At 33.8% G+C, this 27,932-nt stretch overlaps 1 protein-coding gene and 1 long non-coding RNA gene across 2 annotated transcripts in view; one reads left to right on the top strand and one right to left on the bottom strand.

The window, feature by feature from the left end:
• LOC663219 (Krueppel-like factor 13) overlaps positions 1-27,932 on the top strand; it is a 59,613-nt gene that overhangs the window by 24,946 nt on the left and 6,735 nt on the right. The window lies entirely within an intron of this gene.
• On the bottom strand, positions 15,029-16,659 carry LOC135265863 (uncharacterized). The gene is made up of 2 exons (XR_010333711.1): positions 16,346-16,659; positions 15,029-16,294 (listed from the first exon to the last, which is right to left on the bottom strand). It is a non-coding gene; the product is annotated as an uncharacterized LOC135265863 (long non-coding RNA).

The following is a 27,932-nucleotide window of genomic DNA, read 5'->3' as shown; positions in this document are numbered from 1 at the left end:
TGTTTTCGGTTTATCGGTACTTCTGAATTTGAAAAAAGCCGGACGAAAATCCTGTTAAGTGAAAACATAAAAGGGGTTAATGCTGCTTGATGCTATCTTCGGCGTGCTTGAAAATGTGTCACCAAGTCAGTCGTGTAATTGAAATACCTCGAGCGAAAATAATTAACAAGTAATTGTCTTTCCACTCTTTCCCATACGAGTGGAAGGAAAATGGATGTAGCAAGGTCGGAGGTTACCTGTTTGCGAGCTTTTTTTTAATTTTAGACTCGAGTGACTTTTCTGCTAATTTCCGAGGCGATTCATGCAGAATATTGATGATTAAGGGTGCGTTTGAAAAATCCCTCTCGCACATTTGTAGGAAATAAGAAAAGTGAATAGGGGAATGCAAAAGCAGTTTCTATTTATGCGTTAATAGAACACGTTCGCACTTTGAGAGTAAATGTATCAATCGATACGACACAAGAGACGTATCCTGAAGGGTCGAGACGTAAACTTGTGTATTTTTACAGCAGCCAATTCTCACAAATCTAAAGTCGTTTCGGGTTTTTTCAAAGAAAATTTCCCTGTGTTGTCGCATTGTTGAGTGATTTGATTGGACCACCTTACAATTGCTTGTTTTCCTAAATAAAAAATGTGTTTATGCTACCTGAAACGGAAAGCTTGTTATTTACAAAACTAATGAAACGCTTTGCGTGATCGCGCTGAAATTTTCAAAAGTCCCTATCCCGTTTTTCGTCCATTTGATTTAAAATGTTATTAACATGCAGCTTTTTATGACGAATATTTAACACGTTCGGTTAAAAAGCAATTAAATTTTTCACGAAAATACCAGTTTCAGGAACACAGCTACATAAAGCAATTACCGGATTATTTCGTAACGGGTCCATATAAATACATTTAGAAATTAAATTTGTTATTCAAATGTGGCCTTTGTGGAGGAGTATCCAAAAATTGCTTTAAAGTCGCTCCGCAGTGGATTCCCCAAAGGTTAAATGTTTAAAATAATTTCCGGCACGTTTGATTTAATCCACAATATCCAAAATTGAATTGCGATCTGTTTTTGTTGCGACGTGATTTTTAACTGTGACGAGATTTTTCATTTAAAATTCAGACAAAGGCACTCACAACTTTTAAGTACTTCGCCAGTTTTCGATATCTCAACTTGATCAGACTTCGACGAGGAAAAACTTTCGCTAGCGCAATCCAATTTTATGTATTTGATGCGTTTTTTCGACAATAGCCGAAGCAATAAACAGAATACTTTGTGGGCAACAGGTCATATTGGTGTTTTTGTTGCCGTCTAATTGACACTTAAGACCAAACGCTGGCCAACAGTGCACTTTCATTAACCTGCCAACAATGCGACCTCGGGGACTACGCCGTGATCCTGGACGTAACTTCCTGCTAAATATCTTATACAAGGTGCTTACTGACCAGTGGCCTGTTTGCCAGTTGACCCACTGTTGCGGAGGTAAACACTTTTAATAATTGCTGCGTCTTAACCCTCGGCTGGAACACCAACGCTATTTACGAGATATTTTCCAGAGGCACGTTCCATATTTAATGAGAAATAACGTCAACGTTCACTTTTGAAGGATATTTTATCAAACGGATCTTTTCGAATGATCCATAATTTATATCGATTCCGACCCGCTAGCCGACGAAAAATGACAGCTAATGCATTATTTAGCACCCATGTACTGGGGTAGTTATAACTAATAAAAGAGAGCAGCTTTCACAAAGATTTCCCTAAATGTTGAATATTCACTTCTCTCCACTTGCATCAAAACAAAATTCATTTGTTTGGAGATGCAAGTAAAAAAAAGCTCACACGAAAACTGCGCCCAGGAAAAAAGCTCACAAAAAGAGCCCACAAACAAGAAAGCCCAAAAGAAAAAATCCACACGTGAAAAAATGAATCTGAAACATTTTTATTGTGACCTGAATATAATATATAATTATAAATTTATAAATCTTTCCATGACTGCAGACAATTTTTTTAATAAATTTATTTTTTATGAGCTTTTTGACGATTGGGCTTTTATTTACGTTAGTTTTTTCTGAGTGGGCTTTTTCCATTTATCTTTTTTTAGCTGGGCTTTTTTCTTTGCGGGTTTTTTTCTGTATGAATTTTTTTCTATGTGGAGTTGTTTTCTTCTGAGGTTTTTTATGTAGGTTTATTTCTGATTGTTGTTTGTTTTTCGGTGGGAGCTTTTTTCCTTGTGGGCGTTTATCTAAAGTTTAAAAAGTTTGGAAGTAATTTCTGAACTCCCTGTAGTTGAATTACTCAGTCAATCTTAATAAGTCTAGACTAGACCTCGTACTCAACGAGCTGTGCAAACCACCCTGTATAATAAAAAATTTAAAATGTTCTCCAATCACTTCCTGATAATAATAAGTATCACTGTTTTCTTCGAAATATTTCAGGTATAATGGCGGTAGTAATCTTTCGGTCCAATTTTTCGCACTTGTAGGTATTTTGCATCATCTCAAAGCTCGACTTTTAATAAATCTCGAAATGTGTCACGAAGGAGCGTAGATATCGCTATTCTAATTTTAATAAATTTCTCAGGTTGGAATTGAAAGCACTTTTCTTCCATTCCTTGGCCATTTTCCCCCAAATTTGTGTATGTTACATCATGCGTTATGCGAATTTGTTAATTCGTTTAAAAGAAGCTTTGCATTTACTACGCTTCCCTGGCAAGAAGTGCGGTTGTGCAAATGTTATTTATGACGTGCATGATACAAGGGCATCAAGTGTAAACGCGAAATGAGCACGGTTTCGTATTCTACTGTCGGAAATGGCATTCCCAAATTAAATACATATTAATGCATCATAATGCGGTCCGAGTGAATTTTAAGACTATACTCAGGGTGAATCAAAAAAGGACGAAATCTCTTAAACTATTGCCTTCAGACTTCAGAACATATAATTGGTATAATGTGATCATGTTTAAAGAATGAAATTTTGTATTGTTTGGGAGTTTTCTTTATTAATAGCAACCTAGTATAATATACTAGAGGTTTAAACTATTTATTTAAAGAATAAAAAATTGCATAAAAAATCAGAAAATGACCATAAATGTATTATAAATGAATGTATGATACAAAAACTTCATTTAATAATAGTTTGTTGTGACTTCAAAATTGACTTATCTAACCCTTGTAAAATGATACGTACTCGTCCTAAGTTTTGTAAGTTATTTGGAATTGTATTCGACAGCAGTTTTTAATTTTTAGGAGTAAAATAATTACTTGATTACCTCGAGTATAGCAGATCAAAATCTTTATTACGTTTTAAAAACAAAGAGCTGAATAAAGCAATTATCTCTACATAGATAATAATTATTATAAATCTGCTTGTTATTGCTCACATAACCGACTTCTTTATTAACTCATATGATATAACAATTTGTTTAGTTTAGTTTGTTTTGCATTAGCGGTTTCCAGGAAAGCTGCAGTAGAATTTGTTGTGGGATGTGTCACTTGTTGGAGTGTAGTTAGTTTCCAAGAAATTATTCTACTGCATTTTGCTAAAGAAAGTTTTTGCATAATTCAATTAATGAATACGATATCACAAAACTCGATTTTGCATCTCTTTACAAAATCATATTTGAATATGACTGAGTTTGCAATTGGTTTTTAGAAATTGTATTTAATTTTTACAATAATGAACGATATAAAGTTATACAGGAACACATTTCATTTAGTTTCAAAACCATACGAAGCCAGTTTATTTAATAAAGTTTTCAGTTGTTCCTCGCTGGCTTGTAGCAGTTTTTTAAGTACATAAAAAATTGTAGTCCAATATCCGAGCTATAGAAAGTAGTAATCAATGACCAACATTTCAGCAGCAAAGTTAAAAAAAAGTTTTTTTCAAAATAACTGGAGAAACGTTTCTAAAGCATCGAACCAACTCTAGAATAGTGATAATAGACGATCAATTAAGCATCGAAATTTTTTACAAGTAACTTAATTTTTTAATTTAATATTTATATTTTTTTTATTTTTCCTTCAACAGTCTTTTGTGTTTTCAGTGTTGTCTGATTTAAGTTATCATCGAATCAAACATAAGACACAAACTAGTGTTTTCTTCAATAAGTATACCCACCCTTTGATTCAATACTTTAGAAGAAAAGCAGTTTTTTTTAAATTTAAAAACATTATACATATTATACTGTATTTTTTAGTGTCATATTAGCACAAACAAAATTTTTGTTGACAGTTTTGCGAGCATTCCAGTGGTTCGTTTAAAGGTAATCTCCTGTTGCATCAATCACTGTCGAGTTTTCAATGTCAGGATGCGTTTGCTTTGGCTTACAGGAGCGACCTCATGATCTGTCACGTTGAATTCCAACGGATCGTCACTTGCTTTTTCGTGGCTAACCCCCTGATTGTTATATCCAACTTTATTAGTTTGTCACTGCTTCCGATCACACACTGCGATTGAATTGACCTGTTGATCTAACTCAGTTGGACGTTAATTAGCAGAGTCAATATTTAAAAGGACGAATCGTCCACAAAATGGGATTAAAATTTCACCCACATTGTCGACGGAACGATCTCTGCAAGATGTTTGGCGAGCTTATTGATTTTCGGGCTATAAATTACACCACTAAGCATTTGTTTTTGTCCTCTGTTGTGAATTATGACTTTTTCTATAATGTATCAAAAGGCCAATGAATAAAATAGAGCGGTCAATAAAACAATCCTCTTCTCGTAATCCCCCCTAAGCTCCTGATAAGGTGGGTTAGTAGATAATTGTTAGATGATCGAAGTTAACACATACAGAGTTATTCTTTTAGGGCCTACATTCAAAACTTTTTTGTTAACTAATAGCAATATAAAATTTTGTCTGCGAACCAAAAACTTTACTCAAAATGTTGGTACTTATCTGTCATAGTTTTTAACGTATTTATGTAATTTTTTTAAATAAAATTTTTATTTGCAGTAGTTTATTAAAACATCACAGCTTTTGAACCCTTTGCGATAAGTGAATAATTTTTCTGGCATTCGATAACCGAAGGTTTGGAGAGCTTTCTAGCACTTTCAAAATTGTTAACTATCATAATTCAAGACTAGTATGATTTTTTCAAAATGGTTTTCATAACAGCAAACTATTTACAGAACGCACACTTTCTTCAAAAGCTGTAAATAAAACAGTGAATATGAATTATGACATGAAAGAAAACCAAATATTAGTTACATCAAAATATTTGGCAGTACAGCTTGTATGTGCATTCTAAAAGAAAAAATACAAAAAATTAACGAAAAAGCACTGTTAGTATTTATTGGGTTATGAAGATAGATCAAAAGCAAATAGACTTTTAAACCCGAAAACAAATAGTTTATTTCAGTAGAAATGCTAAATTTGTGGAAGATACAGAAATGAAAAAGAAAGTTTCATGTATCTTCAAGAAACTAATGGGGAAGTGGAAATAGAAAGTGAAGAAATCGAAAAAAATGTGAGGGGCAAAATGAAGGAAGAAAAAAAATTGTAGAAAGACAAAATCAAGAAACGTAAAAACGTAAAAGTAAAGGATCTCTATCTGGAAGGTAAAAAAGCTTATTCGGGCGTACAAAATTTAGAAGAGCCGACTTTGACGAAAGTTGAAAAGTTTAGAACGAGAAATATGGATTGAAGCAAAGCTATGAAGAATGACACTTATTTTATGAAGACGCAAACTGTATGGGAATTAACAGAACTTTCAGCAGGAAAAAAGCAATTAGTTGTAAATAAGTTTACAAAATAAAGAAAGATGCTGACAAAGAAGCCGAAGGTTTTATTAACGAAGAGGAGAAAATTTGGTTTGTAAACTGAAGAAAAATATTTATGAATTAAAGCAATAAGCAGCAAAAGCTTGATTAATGAAATATTTTAAAATATTGGATTCAGAAAGGGATGAACGGTAGATATTTGTTTATATTTCAAGAAAGAAAATCAAAATTAAAATTAGTACAGTAACTAAGAGTGGAAATAAAATAAAATAAAATGTTTGAGTAAATAGAGTTTTATTTGAGTTTATAAATAACACAACATGAAGACAAGATGCTTTATACAGTAAAACCTCTCAACAACGGACACCGATGGGGAATCTTTAATTGTCCGTTGTGGAGAGGTGTCCGCTAACGGGAGGTGGAAATTGTTGGATAATTGGTTTAGATGAATGAAAATGATGGATTAACTTGAGAAGGGGTGTCAGAAGATCAAACAAATATATTGTTATTATTGATAGTTACTTCAGTTTAAATAAAGTTTAAAAGTTTAATATTTAAAACAGTAATAAGGTCCGAGCTGTTTACTTCTTATATTAACTTAATTGCGTGTCAATTTTTCGGTTCCGTTTGATCTATGGGAGTTATAGTAATTGATCTGGGACGTCCAGAACAGCGTGTGAATCGGGCAATCTTTTGTTCTTTTGTGGAAATTTGATGGCGAGTAGGAACCTGGAAGCCGGTCATAAAACCACACTTTATTAAACTTGTTATCGAACGAAATTGCTTATGACATAGTTGTCGTCGAGTTTGCAACATTCCCTGACGTAGGTATTTTTGTTATTGTCATGATCGAGCTCTCCAATTTGTGCATGCTTTCAATGACATTATCCATCAATTTGCTTGATCGGCTGACGCCCTTACCGACGCAATTACACAATTGAAAATCAATAACAGACTGTTGTTTTGTTGCAGGTGAGGCTAGTTGGTGTAATTATGGTGGAGATCGTCCTCATGAACATGTGTCCCGCTGCGCGAGCTAAATTTAAACCAAAGAGAGCTAAAAGGGATGAGGTAAACGAACTATTCGAAACTTGCTTCAATACGGTCTATTAACGTAAACAGAAGCAGAAAGAAACTTCTTCTAGTGTCAGTTGGAAATGATATACAGCGCAGAAAGGCTAAACACCTATTCGCTCTCAACTTGTGACAATTCTAATGTGTTGTCCCTGGGCCCGAAGGGACACTCGATCAACTCGGGAAAAATTCGCAAAACAAACGATAAACTCCTACTGCAACATATTTTATTCACTGGTCCCAGACTCGAACTTTACGGGGACAAAATAAAATTTATACGAGCCGATTTACGAGCTGTTTAAACAACGGGCATTAATTTGTTAAGTTGCTCGTTTCAATTGACGGAATTTTCGATAAACGTGTCAGTTGAAGAAGTGATCGATCACCTTTTTCCTACGATATCAACCTTACAAATGACTCGAAGGAACCTCTCGCGAATTACAATGTGACTGTAATAGATACGCAAACACTTATTAAATTGTCATTTTCCGTCCCCAACTCGATCCTCAAGTTGGGAACAAAAATCGCAACCGTTGGGGAACTGTTGCTTCCCCGAAATGTGGGTGCTTTGAATTAGCATAGCGATAAAAAACTTTTCTAATGATAGGTGTTGTACATAATTAAGATAGACAAAATGCTATGTGTGATGAGGGTAACACGCTTTGTCACTTAAGCTGTGTTCTGTTAAACTGGGATGGTGACACGTAACGGTTGCAGTGATAAGTAATTATAACTTTGTCATATCCGACTGGGAAGCAGATTAGCAGATTAAACGCGTCTGCCTGTTGGTCTGCAATTCGAGGAGAAGCGAAACGGAAATCTCTTTACTACTAATGCAATTCGGTAAATCTAATGACGACACATTTATTTTGTTAGAAACACTACACATTTTTCGATAAACTTTCAACCAACTTTCGAACTACCGCGACATTACTTTACCGGAATTTACAGCGCACACATTTTACCAAATAATCTTTTTGCTTTAGTTTACAATTTCGGAGTGCAGTGGCGGCTCGTGACATTTTTAAGCGCTCGGTCAAGACCCAAGGGAACGCCGACATGAACCCAACGCATATCTGACCCTAATCGGGACATTCGTTATCGTCTTCCCACTGTTCCCACGTTTACTTCAAAAAATCAAAACTCTAACCAAATTATTTTTGTTGTTACTACTTAGGTACAAAATATTACAGCACAACCTCTTTAATCCGACCTTTTGTAATCCAGTTGCTTTCAAAAATTTCTAGTACATTGTGCATCGATTTTCTAAATTTAAAAAGGGACTCTACAGACTACAATCAAAAGTAAACGGTGGTGGCATCTTTGCTAAATCACCCTTTATATCACTTCTTACAAAAATAAATAAAGTACGGCGTGATTTTTTTAGGACCTACATTAGAAACTTTTTAACTTTTAATAATGTAGCTACAGGTTTAAAAAAATTGTGTACGAGCCAAATCGATCATTTTGAGTTTAATTAAGTTATTTTCAAAATTATTGAACTTCCGGACATACGAGAAATTGGAACCAACTTTAAAATTTTGAATTACTTTTTTTAATTTGAAATCGAAAGAACATCGACACTTATGGTGACTTTTACCAACACATCGTATATTTATCTCTTACAGTTTTTGAGATAATCTCAAAAAACTGATTTTATTTTGTAATTTTTTCGTTAATTAAGTTGGTTTTGCAAAATGGTCAACAATTGTCAAACATCTATATTCTATACCTATAGTTTTTTTAATAAAAATAATGGGCTAAAATTCGGTTTTTTGTGATTGTATTTTTTCTGTATTAATTACGCCATAAACAGTTTAATAAAAACCAAATTCGAATGAGTACATTTTCTCAATTTTGTGACTTTCTTTGTTTTTTTTTTAGTTTAAATGTTTTATTTTCAACATTTAATTTAATCTGAATCGTCATCTCTTCTGATTCAATCTGTATATCATGTAAATATCTTGAGGCAAAATTTTTGATGGCAACTGCTGACTTTTGTATGTAGAAATAGGTCTATTAATTTGCGGTATAATATAACTAAAATATTTTATTTAGCAAACTCCCTCTGTGTATTTTTTCCAGCACATTCGTAATTTTTACTAATGATTATTAAAGATTTATAGATTTATAGATAATCACCTAAAATTGTTTTCAAGTATACAAGGTGTTTCAGAAATAATTTTATACATCCTTATATTTTTTTTAATGGTACACCTTATATTTTTTTACATTTTACATTTTTATGAGTCGGGTTTGCTTAAAGTATAGCAAACCAAGTGCAGTTTTTTCTATAAAACCAGTCATTATTTCTCCAAAAAAAAATCGTGAAGAAGAGTGATCACCCATATTATTGTTTATTCGTTTTATTATATAGAGTTTAATACGGTACTGCAAAAAATCGCCGATCTTGAGGACTCGTTGCTGAATAGTTCGTACTGTGGAGGCTCTGCTGTATTTCATAATTTAGGAAAAATGCTCGGGAAACGCTTTCAATTAGCGGGCGTTTAATCGGGTCTGAGATTTGGCAAAAACTAGAAAAAGCTTTTTAGAAAAATAAATTGACATAAGTGGTGTTTAAAATTTAAGCGTCCACACCGAAGTTTAAAGCATATTGTGTTAAAACTAGCAATAAAAGCGATTAACGTGCAGCTGTGTGAGCCGCAATTTCGTACAAAAAGCTCTCATGGGCTCTCTTACACAAAGCCGTCTCTGCTCCCGTCGTTTACACTGCACATACACACGAACTTTGTCTTCCCTACAACTCTTTTCGCAGAGTAAGAGCGCAATGGAACCACGCCAAATGTGATTGCTTCATAATGGAGTTCCAGCATTATTATTCAACTATTTCCTGCTCATGAACGCACAGATTCTGCGGTTTATTTCAATTCCTGCTCGTATTGTTTGTTCCTGTCGATATTGATTCAGCCGGGTCAAACGAAGAGTTTTACCAATTATTACCACTAATTGATTTTATGATTATGTGCGGAGGCAAGTCGGAATTGTTTCGCGTTTTTTCAGAGTGTAAGTTATAATTCGCTTTGTAGCAGGTTAATGAGAATGGCGAGCCATAAAATGTTGGATTCCATTATTATTAAAATATGGCCTGTAGGATCCGGGAATGGCGTTCCATTGTTCGTGCACGAATACCCGAAAAAGAAGGGAACACAAATGGGACAGTGATCGAAGATTATTTCTCAAAAGAGCCGTGATTAAGTCATTATGTACACAACGAGGACGCTTTATATTAATTCTCTCTGTAATTTATGCGAAATATGTTGAATTTTTCGATTTGTGAACTCGCAACTGAACAAAGGGCGGCCGTCTTCATACACAAGCCAGACAAATGCCGCTCGTAAAGAAAAGACAATAACGCCATCTCTTCGTTAGACTACAAGTAATTACGCTAGGAGTGAGAGATGAGTCCTGTTTTATTTCCACGACCGAGATTTGTTTCGTCCACAAAGTTCAAGGTGTTTTCCAAAACAGCACGATTTTTGTGATCCATTAAACACTGGATCAAATCAAACGGTTATAAAGCAGATTTCAATTACACAGCGTTGCATTTTAAACTGCACACTTTGTTTTGGTTGAGGAATTGTTTACAAGTGAAAAATTGTGTGCAGTGAGGATAAAACCACACGTGAAATTGTCGGAATTCAATAAACAGATAAAAACGGCCAATTTTGGAAGCAATATCGTTTTATTGTTTCAGATACGGCGTATAAATTATGCATAAAAATGGCAACTGGTAAGCCGAAAGTGTGAGAAATCTATAACAACAGTATAGACCTTAAAATCGCGCTCCACGCTCCATTTATTTCGCGGAAAATCTCGATTGATCTCGTTTCGATTTCCACAATTTTGTTGTATTTATGGCTCGATTTAGTTCAATCATTCATCACTCCGCACTGTCATCAATTTTTATTATTACGGGCCGGACGTGCAAACTTTAAATTACCCAAAATTTCTTTCGGAACTTTAAATGACCGTCGTTTATCCTTGTAAAATACAAATCTTATTAATCCCATCACCATGAGATCGTATTTTTCGGTTATCTTTTCGGGAAGATGCGAGACTTTGAGCTGAGATAAGCGCTAATAACATGCCTTAAACTCAGCATCGTCAACACATTTTTTACACCAATCTCTGGATAAATTACTAAGTGACAAGAAAATCATTATCTTTAAGGGATGTTTGGTAAGTCATAAATAATCCTGGCATATTTACCGGCCCGTAATAAATTGTTTCAGTTTGTTATTACAATACCTTAATTGAAGCGCCAATAAAATCACCGCTGCCGTTATTAATCAGCGGATGCGTTATCTATTAATCTCCCAGTCTGAAAAATAAAAACTATTTTTCACTTGTAACTTTTTAGATTTTAATAATTTCGTGAGAATGTTATAAATAAATCTGAGTCCACCTTAACTTGTATTTAATTACGTTTTAGTGGTAAATTTCTATTTTCTTCAGATTAAAAGAGCACGTCTACAACATTTGATCAAATAATTTATAAGCAGATTTTTGGCTGCACAATGAGTTCACCTAATTAGTCCCATTATTGATGATGGAGTTTTCTATGAACTGTTTGTAACAATATTCCCTTTGATATCCCTATTTGTTATTGATATGTTGCTGATTGTATTGCACTTGTACTTGTAAATTTCACCCTAGAGTAACGAGTACATTTACAGTCAAAGTTTCTACTAATAATCGCATTAATTTTCTTGACACCACTTTAATTTTTATTAATAATTTTATGTTTTTTTACTTTTGCAAAAAAGTATCCTGAATTTAAAAATAAAAACCTAATTTAATTTAGAGAAATACTGTTAAATACGAGTTACCCTGCTCATTGGATAAATAAAGTAATTTTTCAAAAGTTTAACAAGGAAAAAAACATGTTATCAATAATGTAATCAAAATTCAAATATGTATGTCAGATTTCCCATAAGACCCATCTTAAATTTAAATATGTGAAAAGTATACCAGCTTGAAAACATGCTACTTATTTATACTTATTTATCTTTCTAACAAATGTAAAAAAATTGAAAAAATTGATTTAAAAAAATCAAAAACAGAATAAAATAAAGTAAAAAAGTTGACAAACTTATTAATAGTTACACAAAAGGTTTTATCTTTTTGTTATTTTGCTTTTTTGAAAAATTATATTAATAGAATTGTGAATTTTATGCGTTATCTATTTAAACTCACTCTGGAGGTATATGATACCCAATGGAATGACTCTGTTTTTTCAGTGTCTATCAAAAGATGATCGATCTTTATGGAGTGTTTTATGAACATCTTATATACGTGTATCTATTTCTTAGATTTTGGAATAATCGCAAAAACAGAATTTTAGCTCATTATTTTCATTTTAATCGAGTAACCTTTCGAAAAATATGATAAAGTTTAAAAGCAATATTCAATTTGTTCAGCATTTTTATTTAAGAAATCGAAATTCGATCGCACACTGACTGAATTACTTTACATATTTCACTAACTTATAATAAACCATAATTTATTTTTTGATAACAAATCAGCTAAAAACTAAATAAAATGTTTTATGATAAATAAAATAAAATTTTATAATAATTATTAATAATTTTGTAGACATGCTCTGTTAATCTGAAGAAAATAGAAATTTACTACTGCAACGTAATTATTAATTAAACACAGATTCATGTGGACGGTATTTTATTTGAACCTTCTCATATTTTTTTATAAAATTTTCTGTGTTGGCTTGGCAACTTGATGTGATTTGTTACGTGGTATGGGCTGTAATATCCCCAATTAAAATTTAAGTGACGGATGTGTTTAATATTAGATTTATGTAACACGAAGTGGAAGTCAATAAATGCGAATGGTTTTTCACCCTCACTCGTTGGAATAAAATTGGTTATAAAGTTGCGTAATTTCGTTAGGTAACGTCGTAATTGTGTAAATAACACAATCAGCAACACTTGCAAGTGAAACCTATTAATCGCATCTAATAATTAAGCAAGAACATAGGGCATTACAAGAGTATCCAGAATGGTTTAGAATTTCATCACGGCTGGGTTCATGCAAATTACGTCTGTATATGGTAATTTGTGCACAATTAGCGGTCCCTTTTGTCACCCGGGAATTGTAAAGCACCACGCTTTGCATTGCTTGGCCGAGCTCTATCGGAAATAAACATTCCATAATCAAAATTCATACAGAAACCGTCGAATTTTGCTAAACAGTTTATAGCCACAACGTGTCACAATCTATCGCGACGATTATTAGAAATTCATTACGTGATGTGTGAAAACCCCACACGACTTGTAATTACTTGTTGAAGAGTAAAGTTAAGGCAAAGTCATACTTCGTATCAACTTGTGGAATTTGCCAAAACCAAAACCCTTCACTGTGATTCAAACACGTAGACGTATCCACGTGATAATTTTCCACTTTATCTTGTTCGGGACGAACTACCTCACCTCACCTGAACTTATTTGACTCTGCTCATGTCACTGGGGGATTTTTTCAACACGCTTAATGAAAGTTTACAATGTTTGAGAGCGTAATTATGACCAAGTAGGTAATAAAACTTGGGTATCTTTGATGAACATTCCAGAATGCAATAAAATGCACCACAAAGATGCTGAACTTAAACTGCACAAACTTTAAGTTTATTACGGAGATATTGGACATTACAGTTATATTAATACGTGCTTTCCTCCAAGCTCTAATTATTTTCCAAGTTCCAAGTAAGCAAAATCTACGATGCGCATAGCAAGTTTCTCTAGGAGAAAAACTAGTCTTTTAATTAAATGGAAATCACCAAGCCAAAATGTTGGTGTTTTTGGGTTTTGTCTCTGAAAAATTTAATATCGAATACCTCAAGGCAAACTACCTTATGTCAAAAGCAGAATTCTGTAGTAAATAGAATAGAAAATGAGGTCCTCGCTACAAAAATTTTAACGTTTCTATACAGACTGAACTAAAAATAACGCATAAAATTCATATTTTTGTTTTGGCTCATATTAAAAAAAAAACTCGATCAGGTCTATTTTATTTTTGTTATTGCCTTATTTTATAAGGGGTAATGAAATTTTTATATATTTTTGGAACAATTAGAAATACAATATGAAACTTAAACACAAAGAAATAGATAAGAATTAATATAAAGTAAGCCTTAATGTAAAATACTGTCACTTTTTAATGTTTTTAATTTTTTTTTATTTTTACGAAAAAGATCAAGGAGTATACTATTAAAAACAGTAAAACAAGTCGGTTATTGTTAAAGAAATCACATTATATATATAATATATAATTATATATATAATATATATAACTTAAACACAAAGAAATAAATAAAAAGCAATTACCCATTTAAAGGAAGGCATGAAATAAATAATAAAGACTGTAAAATGCTTCGTCATTTTTTACCTTTTTTTCTATTTTTTTGGCCTCCAATACTAGGGTTTTGTAGCCAAATAGTGATGTAGTTTTATTCAAATTTATTCATTTATTCTCAGAATTCGTTCATTACCAATAAATAATCCTCCATAAGATGCTCTTGCAAACATTTGCCAAAAGAAGATTATAGGAAAAGTGCGACAGCAGTTGGAAACTTTTTAAATGCTATTAGCAAAAGATGTCCTATAATATTTGAGGAAGATCATTCGGTTTATGGCACTGGAGTATTTAGATATCTGCAGGAGCTTTTGATAAAAGAGGAATTCTTGTAGCCACAATAACATGCAGGGTTTTCTCGACAGAAATCCTACTAAGGTTCACTTAGCAATTTTTTCCTTTGATTTATAGGAAGTGATATACTACTTTAGCTAGATGAACTTGTGGAGCTTTTCAAATTTTAAAAATTATCATTTGTTTGATATGTTTACAAAAAGTTCACTAAGGAAATCAGTAAGAATTAAATACATGCTTGAGGAAAGTCCTTGAGTTTTATGAATTACCGAATGTTCAACTTCCGCCACTAGAATATTATTTGGTTCTCTAGTAGAAAGTTGCAAATTTTCTGGGAGGAATGAACCTCCGATCCCACAAGGGACTGCTGTATCGGTAAATATAAAATTTACGTCCTGAAATTTACTATCAAAACCAAGAAGATTTTTGAGTTGTCACAATTCTGTGGGATAATTGACAATTTGACAAGAGGAATAATATGGTAAAGTACGAGATCAATGGAGTTGTCTCTGACGCGATCTCGAACCGAGGTGTAAGGAAAATATACAGTACAACATGCAAAATTATATAAAGATTTATTTAATGAAATAAAACACATTCACAAAATATTAAGAAACTAAACTAAAAACTAGGTACTACAGAAAGTCACACAAATGTCTTCAATGCCACATTATTATCAAAACATTAATAGATTTTAAAACAGTGAAACTCCTATTGTTATATGTTAACTTTTACTAATTTACCAATTTTTTCTAAACTATTTCTTATTAAAATTTGACAAGATCAACGATTAATTGCGAAAACAAAAATTCTGCTTTGCTGTATAATTTTTTTCCATCGTTAACAAAGACAAAAGTCGCAATACATGAGTGTGGGTCACGGTGTATTTGTCAAAGTTGGGAACGTGATAAATTTGTCGGCATAATATCAGCATTAAAGTTTCACTTGAAGCAAAGAATAAACCTGAAAGCTCGAAGGTCGTAAAGAAGAAATTTCTCGTCGGTGGATTGTGAAGGAATTCCTTCAGAGCAATTTATCCAATATTATGCTGAAACTGGTATGAAGCGTGTTCGATATTCTGAGCTCACGTGGTGAAGTTTTCCACCCATTACCGATGGTAGTAAAATTTTACACTTGCAATAAAAGGATGTGTAAAATGGTTTCGTTTGTTTTCTATCCATAAGGCCCGTTGTTACATTCTAGGCTCGTAAATCTCAAAATCCCTTTGACTCTATGAATCGGAGTTGCAGAGTGACTTGCGGCAGACTTTATCTTTTATTATACCTACAATGTAACCTTTACCCCGACTTCACTAACAAAATAATTGACGAAACATAAGGGAAACAAAGCCGTTCATCCCTCACAATGAGCGCAATCAAAACGGGCTTTCCTGGGGGATATAATGATCATGGGGTGGTTTACAGTTTTATCAGTCGTTTTGTGAGTGTAGTCAGCTTTTATAAATTCTGTCAATGGCGTTGATTAATTGTTGGGCTCTTCGTGACGTGTCGCAGGTGCAAGACATCGCTTTATCATCACAATGACCTGCTGAGAGGCCTGAAAGGGGCCAGGTGGGAGCCCCCACGTGCTGGCCGACCTTGCACTAGCCGTTCGTCAACACTACTTCCGCCACGAGCCTCTTAACTGGAGCACCACTCCCAGCTCGGAGTGATTGTACCACTCAGAGTCGCAGATTTCGGGCGAATTTCTTTGATAAAAGTCAGATTTACGACTCATGGGACTTTAATTAAGTCTTAAGTGCGGGGCCATCCAACCCCATAAATGTTTTATATGGCGGAAGTGAATATTTCGACTCGACGACCTTAAATGAAACATTAAATATGTTGGCGGAAATAAATGCACATAAAATCACAATTCGAACTGAACATAAACTTAGTCCTATGATCCATCATGCGGCTCTGCTGGAGATAACGACACTGCACGATGTACCCATCAGTGACGAGGAAGACGACGAGATTTATAGACTTGTGGCAGAACGAGATAAATTCGAAAGCACGCCGTGAAATATTTAATACAAAAATGATACAGATAACGTTCAGTGTAATGCAATACCAGTTCACTGAACGATGCTGTAAAAAACGCAATAAAAATTTTATTTGGACGCCGGGCGATGGTCCTTTTGAATCATTACCCTACTCGAGGAGACTCGACTAAATCGAAAGTCCTATTCAGACTAGACTGCCAGACTACTCATTTAAAGTGTACTCTTATATGGCCAATTTATCCCTTTATCTACACACTATACTGTCTAGAGACATAGGCGGCGACCTTCTCAATTAATAAATTAACAAAGGTGCATCCAACTCTTTAAGGCACACAAGCGGATTTAGTTACTTTAGTTACCTTAGACCCAATCTCTCAAAAACGAAAGGAATGAATACTTTACATTTTAGATTTTTACATTAGATTTCAGATTTTTTTAACAAATAGTGGGCCATATGAATAAAATCGAGTAAATCCCTTTCATATTTCTAACTATCATAATTTTTTTACAGCAATGCCTAATATTTTAAGTCAGTGAGTAAGTTAGTCGGTATGTCACTTGGGATCACTAATTTGAGTATATTCCAGGCAAAAATTTGTCATTAGGGGTGTGATATTTTATTATCGGGATTCTAATACACAGGGCTAAAAAGTTACTGCGAAACAACGGACACCTCTTATAAGGGAATCCCTCTGACGAACGGACATTTTTGTTACTCTCGTTTTGAGCTAACGTATTTTAAATAGTATAGCTTCTCTTTTAAGCGGACTCTCCAATAAACGGACGCGGACAGTGCAGTTCGGATCCTTGAAAACAAAATCTCTCCTTTAAGCGGACAGTATACCATGCGCGCGTTTGTTACCGGACAAAAAACACTTATTGGTTGTAATACCTTTAAGAACAAATTTCTGCTTCTGATAAACTCAAACTGACTGGTATACCAAACACCCAATAAATTTAAACCTCACTCCCTGACTTAGAATATTAGAGATTGCTATGGTAGCTAGAAATTTCGTAGATGTAGGTATACTATACTTTCAATTTTTCATGTAAATGCTCTAAAATGTATGAATAAAAATGTGAGAATATGCTTTTACTGAAAGTATAATCATCATTTTTTAAAAATTACATGTTAAACTCGAAACAATGATGGATTTTGTGCTACTAATTTAGTCTTTTAAATAGACCCCGAAACTTTGAAAATTTGAATAATGTTAGTCCGGAATATGTCCGCAGGTATGTTAACTCTGTCACGAGACTGATGGATTAGAAAGTGTTAATTAATAAACAAAGATTTGACATTTTTGTTAAATGTAGGTTTAATAAGTTTATCTCAACAGTAAACTACTAATTATGTAAGTCGATCAATAACGATTCTGTTTCTGAGTTTTGCTATATTTTTATAAAACAAATTTCTAAATCATCTGATTTATACTATGACTGAACCCGACAAACATTATAATTTTGTTTGGTTTTTGTTGGTACTAAAATTAACAATTTTTATTAAATGCAAAAAGTTTATTCAACGGCTTTGTTATACATCTCTAATAAAATTTAGAATTGCAGTTGATAGGCCAAAGACCGTCCATAGAAATGGTTAATAAAATTAAGGGTTTCCATTAAAAAAATGTAGATGACATCGTTACTCAAAATTAAATAAATTGAAAAAAAAATTAATCGTAAATTAAGTTAAGAATTATACATCCTTAAAAAAATATTTTTAGTTTTAATAAGTTTATCCCATCAGTTTGCCATCTACTACATAATCTTTCACATTTTAACACTGAAAAAGATCTTTACACTAAATACACTTGACATGGGTTTGATAGAAAACTTTTCATACCGTTTTAGGAGTTTATAGAAGTCGACGATATTTTCTTATTTAGGTATACAAGGTATTTCAAGCATTACACCTCCCACCAAAAAATACCTACTTCTACCTTAAATGTCTACTACATTCACACCAAGAGGCTGCGAAACTCGAATAACCAAAGATGAAAATATTTTTTTTCAAATTATTTAATTATTTCTATTAATTTAGATGATAGTTATTCTTCTTCATGTTTTTAATTTGATAATTCTGAAGAGTAGAAAACTTGAAGGGTCTTAATACCTAAGAAATTTTAGAATTTAGAATGTTGAATTTGTCCAGTAATTTGCGAATGCAATAAGCCAGCTTCTAACACATTCCTATTCGAAATTAGGTCCTTTAGTACTTTTTAACTAGAGGATATTAAAAAGTGAGTTTTGTTCAGGGGCGAATTTTGCATTTTTGCATTACAGTGCTACGTAACTACGTAATTGGAATTGCAATGACTTTTCCACAAAGTAATTTACGAGTTTGAATTATTGAGTTTTAATTTTTATTTGTTCATGTAGGTAAACCACCCCTGTGTAACACACTTACCTGCAATGTAAAATTTGTAATTTGCACAACAGACATTCATGAAATTAAAACTATCACCCAAAAAAAACTAAGGATGGATTTTACAATTGTCAGATAAACTCCGATTAAGTTATTCATGGTAAATTACCAAGATACTATTGTTACAACAATGTATATTGTGTTTTAATTGATCCCCAGTGACGATTGTAAGGCGGTCCTAAATCAACGATTTAATGGACAGGTCAAAAATTTGATCTGAAGTATAGTTAAGTAATAGTAGCTTAGGGTGGCATTCAAGTTACCACATGACTACCAAAAATAAACAAAAAAAACTTGAGATTTGTGTGTATACAGTTAATTGCTGGAATAACAATCTTGACACCACCTAAGTGATTAAGAACATCGCTTCTGTGCTAACCTGACATCGACATACGACAGTAAAAGTGTTGTTTGTTATTGGTTTCCGCGCACTCGAGCTTTATTTACAATGTCAGACTATCATAATTGGTCGTAGAGCCAGCAATAAGCAAAATAAAACTTCATTAGAGCCATTTTTGAGCGTTTGTGTGGCAGTTTTCCGCTATTGTTTACACTTTTAACCGAATATAACGCCCGGATCTTCCGGATTAGCTCCCCATCTCTCCGGATTTTCAAAACGTATTTCAGGTGTATCGCAAGACTGCTGCAACATTTCCTCATTGGTGTAACGACTTGCGCAGTGCGGATAGCGTGATTAGTTCGACATAAACACGACTAGAATACAATGATAACGAATAAAATTCTGGCGAAGAACTGATGAACCTTAACTAATCGTATTCATCGGATTTAATTGTAGCTGATTTGTCTGTCGGCGCGGAAATACGGGGGTTTGTTCTATGAATAAGTAAATATGTGGATCAGTAACTGCGAATCGTATTAAATTTGATTTAGACGAGCTGATTTGCGGATTTAGATACGTATTAAACTGAAATGTATCTCGGGTATATTACGGATTCACGTGTTGTGGTAAACCCGTTGTTTGTCTGCTCGTCTACATAAGGAATGTTGAATATTCACCTCCTACTTAATGGAGTTGAGACGGAATGGTCCATGCAACACGTGAAGAGGAACATTCGCTTTGATACAATTTTGCGGTTGCTTCGAATGCTAAATATGGCCCGGATTGATTTTACTACCAACTCCTTCAGCAGATTTTTTATTGTTGCCGTCGAAGCGATTTTATTAAACCCCTCATGATTTGGTAAAAGTTTGAAACTTGATAAATTTTAATTGTTTTCAGTTGAGTGAGATTATCGCCGCAGTTCTTTCTTATCTGCATTGCACAATCTGTCTTAAGTAAATACCCAACGAAGCAAAAAGTGGAACTTATCTGAGTTGAAAGTTCTCACTTGGAACAGCTTTCAGGGTTATTTGGTGTTCGGGCATTTGTACCTGCACCAAGTTTTTCATTTAATTTCGTCAAAACAATAGTCGAGATAACGGCGGCATATTGCTTCTTCGAATGGCTGTTGCCGCGCTTAATGCGATCTTCCTCGATAGCGTTATTAGAGGAAGCAGGTACTAATTAGGGATTTTAATTATATTCGCTGTTGGAATGATTTCGTTTATGTAGGTCGAGTTATGAGTTCCACGTTCGCAACCTTTTCAGCGAATGAAACTGAAATGTCACTCGGTCCCCGACATTTTTCACTGACTAATGCAAAATGCTGGTTATCTTATTGGGAACATTTGGAATTTTCCCTCGGCTCTGGTGGAGGCCCATTACTCTATACTTTCATTTAATTAGAATTCTTCCAGCTAACAGGTTAATTGAATTCATGTCACACTGCACGAACCACAACGGCCTTAATGAGTTTAGCAGTTTGTATCAGATGAATAAACTTCATTAGTTCTTGCTTTTACGCTCTTCCCTTATTATTCCCGAAGGCGATTGCCAAAACGCTTGATTTATTTATGTTTTGCAAATTATTTCATAGTTACGCTATGTTCCAACTACGGACTATAACTTACGAGACAAAATCTGATTTTCTGAACCCAAAAAAATAGTACGGCAAAGTAAAAATGAGGGCGTTTCGAGCGTTATAGCGTCTCGACGCCAAACTGGATTTCCTTCCTTGGTTTATCTTAAACCGTATTCCCAGCGTTTTGATAAATATGCGACGATGCCCAAATTGTCGCTTAGAATTATCAATTTACGTTCTATCTTATATTTTTGTGAAGTTGCGAATACGATTGAAGATACAAAAAAGTGTAAGGAACCAAGTTATAGAGAATTAAATTTTCTACATAAAAGTCCGCGACACTATATTTTTATCTTTAACGGTTGAGGCATAAATTAACTTTCCAACACCTGACCACCGGCAAAATGAAGCAAATCCGTCGCTTAAACGTCTTTGAACGACTTTGGGGCCTAAATGGTTGAAGATGGGAATATGGTCTCGCGGACTTTTTTGTAGGAAATTTAATTCTCTACAACTTTCTTCCTAACATTTTTCTTGTATCTATAACCGTATTCGCAGCGTTTTGATAAATATCGGCGAAAGTGCACATTGGTAAAAATTTGAGATTTTTTAAAATATAGTTTACAATAAAATTTTTGCATTATGGTAATGTCTTACTATTAAGAATTTAATGCTCTATCTGCCTGTATTTTTTTGTTTGCTATGTGTTATCCATTATAAAAATGTAACAATTTTTTTCAAATTCATTGCTCTGAAAACTTGAACGGTAATGGAACTGTGCTCTCTGACGACACTTACGGAACTATCGAGGACGGGAACGTTTTATTTGTATGTCGTTTCGCGTCCTGACCTTTAGATTTCCGTAGTTCCAATGGATCGATAATTGTTACAAATTTCGCGGTATCTCCGAAACACGATCGCATATAATTAAATTTGTGTAGTACATCAGGTATTCCCTTTGTAAGCGAGCAACAGCCGATTCGATTGTAGCTCGCAAAAAGTAGCAGTTACGGAATCAGTACAAACGCTATGAACAATGCAATGTCTGGAGCTTAGAGCTTAATATGCTTGAGTAGCGAATTTTGGGTCGAATTCCAGTCATAAGCTGCTTACACTAATACTTGGCCACTTCTCATAAAGTAAGCCTTATAGACCAGTAATGATTTGTGCAATAAGGGCAATCATTTCGATTCCGTGCAGGTATTCAATGGAAGATCATATTTCACCCGTTTTCGCTTTTCTGGTTCCTTCATTCGAAAAATTGAAAAACATTTAGTTCAAGTGAAATTAACGTCTTCCATCTCGCCTTGATCTCGCAGTGACATTTGGAAAATGATACCATTCATGAAAGAAAATTCGGTTCGGAATTGGCGACATTAACATATTGTTTAAAGACCAGACAAGACGTTTGACAAATTCTTAGTGGCTGAACATGCCACTTTGAGCCAGTGACCTCGTTTATACCTGGAGACTTTTGACTTATGCAAATTGAACGACATAGAAACTGTCGTTGGAGGCTTCCAAGCTAAATCTCGGCGTGGAAATAGATGGAGGAGAAAAGTTTGAATGGTCTCGTTGCTGTTTTAATTACGAGCGATTAAACCATTGTGTTCTTGCAGAGATAAAAATTTCTTCGGCGTTAACAGCGAATTTAATTATCGAAATTGCTTTATGGATTTTATACCACAATCGAATTTTTCTTATTTTTTATGAGCCAACCGTGTTAAATTAAATTACGTCAGAGACCGAGGGAAGGATATTTGAAACGGACTCGTTAAAGCACGAACAATGAAATTGCGTATACCTGCCGGTGGGATTTTATCGGTTCCAATTGCACCTACAGTTGGAAATTATTCTATGAGCAACTGTGTATGTTTTTCGGGGTCTTCCACTTCCTCTTTTTTGTACCACATCCTAAAATGTTTCATTGTTCAGTAACCCAACTGATAGCCACTTTTAATTTGAAATTTTAAAGAGCACCCTCTTTTTTTGGAACATTTTTATTTCTCACTGCTTTCGTGTTCCTCATCAAAAAACGAAAAGCTTTCAGATAATGATTCGCTTTTACTTTCACTCCATTTTCTGTTGTTTTTTCATTATCTTCTAACTTTACTTATTTATCATCAATAAATATATATTTTTTTTAATTTTAGCTTTGATTTAACGTGTCTAAAAATTCCATATTTAAAATGTTTCTTTTGATTTTCCTATAGAGTGCAATCTTCAAAATGTCAGCTGCTCACACACTAAGATTTTAAATGTATTTTTTGACAACAGTTCAGTTTGCTGCTCCAAAATTAGACCCTTATCTAAATCATCTTCTGCTGAATTATCCGATTTTTTGGGTTTCCTTTTTCATTGAACTGCTAACAATTTTGAGCTGTTTTTACCTTTTTTTCATACTTGTTTTGCTATTTAACATCATTGTGCGCATCATTTTCGGCTTCTCTAAAAGCTTTGATATGGCTGGTATCATTTTTAGAGCGGAATATTCACTTATTTTGGCGTATTGATAATTTATTGATTATTGTAATGTAAGCAGTGGAGCAGTGGACCCTCGGTTTTTCGTAAATAAGATAGTAAAAAGAATGATTTTATGGCGGGTTGAAGAGTTTCATACTTTTTTATGGCACCTAATTTACTTTATAGGTCTTTTGCCTAACATGAAACTACCAACTCACCAAAATGAAAAATCACTCACGATTTTCGATTTTAATTTTATGTAAAAGGATGATCATTACACGAGCTCTCGGCAATAAATCCTATCGCAGGCTTGATTACCGTCGCAATCAAATTCAGACCATCTAATAAAAACGAGAAAGAACGCCAAGTGAAATCCTTCGTTTCAGGATTATTTTACTGGCAACAAATCAATCCAATGTTTAGGTAACACATGAGGGGCTTAGTGTGTCTTGTTGACATCTGTTGATTAAAAAATCGGAGACATTATTCATCTGGAAAGGCTAATCCTTCCGTCTGTGTTATTTATGATAAAGTGTATTAATTTCGAGATATCTCAAAGCCCGTTTTTCCCCCTTTTTAAAATATGAGTTTTAAAGATTTCCCTCCGCGGCATCTGTCTAATGTAAATGGGAAGTTAAAGCGAGAAAAGTAGGGACGACGTAAAGTTGACATTTTCTGAATATTGTAAACATTGTAAAATATTACTCTCACCGTCAGACCTCAGCCGCCTCGCCGAATTTTCTTTCTCCCAATTTGTTTTAAATTCTGTTTATGTAGAAATCCAGAAGATTAAATTATTCTTTATATAATTTTGAATTATTTAATTCGTTTCTTTGAAACTGTGTTCCCAACGTGCTTTTCAAAAATTTAAAGCAATTTGCGAAAGTTTTAGACGGAACGTTCATAATTAATCAGAGTTCGTTATTTGTACCGTTTTGTCGCCTTCTTAACTCAAAGCGGATGGTAGGTAGAGGACCATGCCAGGTGCAAGACGGCCGAACATCTGTTGTCTGTCAAATTTGTTTACCACAAGAGGATTAATTATTTTTTATCAGCATTGCATGACTTTCCACCACATTAACAGATTATGCACGTGAAATATTTGCACCAGAAATGAAAAAATGCCACGGTTAAATATGAGGGTGAAACTTACTGCCGATCCCTCGATACTATATCTTCAAAACTTCAAAAGAAAGGAACTCTTTTCATAATTTATGTCCCAGTTTTATTAGTATTATCCCGGATTTATTGTACAGGACGTTCCGAATTCGTTTGAAAATAACACGAAATCATCCCTTTGTAGAACAACATTGCGTCGGCCCTTTCAAATATTGTTTTAATCGATCGCTAGTTATGTTTTTTTAAATTTTGAGCCTCGACCTGTTAAATATTATTCCACGGCTTGTTTTCGCAGCGTTTTTACAGTTCTATTGGCCTTTGCTTATAGTTTTGTCGAGTCAAATAAGCTTCTCTCTTGTGGGTATTAATAATGTTGCTGCTTTATTGTATGGTACATTATTTGATTTAGTATTTTTTTTATCTTACGTAGAACTTACATAGAACTATGCTAATGTTACAGGCGGATATTTACTCGTCTATTAATAATGATATTAAAAACACTTTCTTGTTTTTTTACACCTTCTTTAACTAATCGTCTTTAGACACATACTTCACAGTACCTTATATCAAACATGCAAGCTTATCACTAGTATTTTGATTAGAGGTTTATATGAGTGGCCTAAACCAGCTGAAAGCGCTTTAGGAGGCTGTCTTGCGAAGTTAGGTGGTAGCACTAAAGCCAAGAGCACTTCCACTCATCTGCTGCCCCTCGGGCTACAGGTGGTCTACACCCGCAGTTCCATCGGCAAAAAATCGTCTACAACTACGGAAGCAGTGGATATTTCACATAATGAAACTCATTTGCGATATTGAGAACGACAAATGTTGGAAAGTGGCGTTGCTCGGAGCTCGAAATTTTGCTACTTCTCATTAGGCAAAGCGAATATAAATAAAACGGTATTTTAGGAGGACGTGGGAATAACATTTAGTGACGTGCCGATTTGAAAATATTGCGATGCATGCTTGAGTTACGGATGGGTTTAGAAACGCTTTAATTCCGCAAGCCAATTAATAAATGTCTCTCCTAAAACGTATTTAACAGTGAGCCTGCATCAATATTTGCATTTCATCACACGCTCGATTTGTTTCCCTAAAGGTGTTAAGTCCTTTACGAGTTTCTGGCTAAAATATTCATCAGCTTTGGAATATTCCTCCCACCTTTAGGAAAGCCACTCACATAAAGAGATGTTTTGGCCTTTGCGGGGCATAAATTTAAAGAGATTTTAAATAAAGTCAGCTTCAACAAACACAACTTTTGGTAACGTAATTAACACGCGATTATCTAAATCCATCGCGAAATTAGCTCGAAAGTTATTTCCGGTGGATTAAAAGCGAAAAGCTTCTTGCCTAATTATGAGAATTTTTATCTTAGTATTAATTGCACCGGTTGTTGTCTGTTCACCCACCACAAGGGGATTAATTCTTTTCATTATCAGATTTTTTCAAACGCCCGGAAATTACACGGGTTTTACCAAAAGTAACAAACTAAAAAATGAGTTCGAGCTATTTCTCAATCACTCACAAACTATTGGAGGTGGCAGGAACAAGTTTGTTAGCTTTTTCTTGATTGAAAATAATTGCCTGCCTTTCGATAATTTCACCTGTACGTTGTTTTAAACTTTGGATGTTGGCAGCACTTAATCGAGTTTTCGACTTTGTCACTTTCAAAACCAAAAAAATTTAACAAACGGCACTTGGTTGTCGCGAATAAAACTGGGGAAAAATCGCGAAGCTGCGTTCATTCAAATACATGGAAAGCAGAAAGATTTTTTGTTATTTCAGAGCACTGGTTTTTAATCGTGATTGTTGCCGTATTTAAAATGTAATTACTTTTGTTAGAATAACTTTACCAAACGTGTATCTAGCAGCAGCACTGTTTGTACAAATGAGACTTTTCATCTACGGTTTAATTTGGTGTTTTCATTGTTTTCAAATTCACATTACGCTGCCGACATAATTACTTGTAATGGAGTGTTTTATCAACTTTTTCGTGATTTGCATAAATTCAGCATAAAATAACAGGGCCAAAGTGGGATTCGCGCTGAATTTTGACGAACGCTGATTTGTTTTTTGCGTGAATTTTTGATGGATTCTGTCTTTGCATAAGTGCAATTAAAACAGTTACAACAGAAAAAGCAAAAAATCATTATGAACATAAACTGACTACAAATTTTCCATAAATACGAGTACAGGTAATACGTACATCTTTATTCTACAAGTGGTTACTGTGGTACATATATTTAGTACAGTAATTTAGTTATTTTTTTATTTTACTCTTTTATCGAATAAAGTGACCATTGGATTCAATCGGTGAAAAAATTTAATAAAAATTTCTCAGTGTACCTGTAAGAGAAAACGTATTATACACCTAAAGAAAAGTTGGCATTATCTGCTCGTGTTTTCTTTCCATCACTCATACATAATGAACAACTTTTCTTTACTTCTTTACTATTATTATTTAATTTATTCTATAAAAAATATAATTAAAAAAAAATGCTTGACTCAAAAAAATAAATGGAGAGGCAAAAAGTTCAAGTTACTTACACGGTCTAGGGATCGTCAAAAGGTTTGGAAATATCAAGAAATTCGATTTATCGAAGTTCAGCTGTTCGAATTACCAAGTAATAAATAATTATTAGGATTTCGGGGGTTTTGTGCATCGGAATTTACAATCATTCGGTTAATACATAAGTTAAACTGTTAAAGTATGTCCCGGAGCGCAGTTTTGGGTCCAATCCTTTTTTAATTTATATTGGAAACAGTTATCTCTTAAAAAATATTCAGATTATGATGCTTTTGCAGATGACACTCATGTAGAACGCCACTTCAGTCCCAAATACCTTGATACTTGGTGCAGTCAAATAAACAATGATCGCTATGTCAGATTTCACGTCTAATTTTGACGTGATGTACTGTAACTTATTACGTAACTTGTTAATGGTCGAGGCTAATTAATTTGTTTACTGTTTAAAAAATAAATAAATAAATTTTGGGAGCAAATTTTTAATTTACGACGGAATTAGGAAAAAAAATGTACGTATTACGCGAAGTAATACGTTATAAAAACATATTATTTTTTAACTAGCATAGTTTGCAAAACTTGTTTGCTGCGTTCACTCGTTTTGGCAAAGATTATGCTCGTTAAACAAAATCGGTCTTTATACAGCTAATTACGTAAATATCAATACCGATGTGAATTAAAGGGGAGACCCAGTCCCTAAGTTTTCATAATTCGAACTAAACAGTTGCTGTAGAAACGATTAATACTCTTTTCACCATTAGATGGCATGAGTAGCAGAAATCGAAATTAAATACAAAATTTCAGTTTTTGGAAATTGGAAATTTGGAACATAGAAGAATACTTGTAGACAACAGAAACATGCATAAGGTTATAAAAGAAAAAAAATGTAAAAAGGTCTGTAAAAAGGTATTCTTATAAAAACACATTTTGTGGACCCAAAGCTTTTTATGTTCAAGAAATTAAGCGTGTACTTACTAGCACCAAAACTATCATTTCTACCTCTAG

Source organism: Tribolium castaneum, chromosome 4, assembly GCF_031307605.1.
Source record: "Tribolium castaneum strain GA2 chromosome 4, icTriCast1.1, whole genome shotgun sequence".
Lineage (NCBI taxonomy): Eukaryota > Metazoa > Arthropoda > Insecta > Coleoptera > Tenebrionidae > Tribolium > Tribolium castaneum.
Note: the sequence above shows the minus strand (reverse complement) of the source record. Positions and strands in the feature narration are given on the sequence as shown.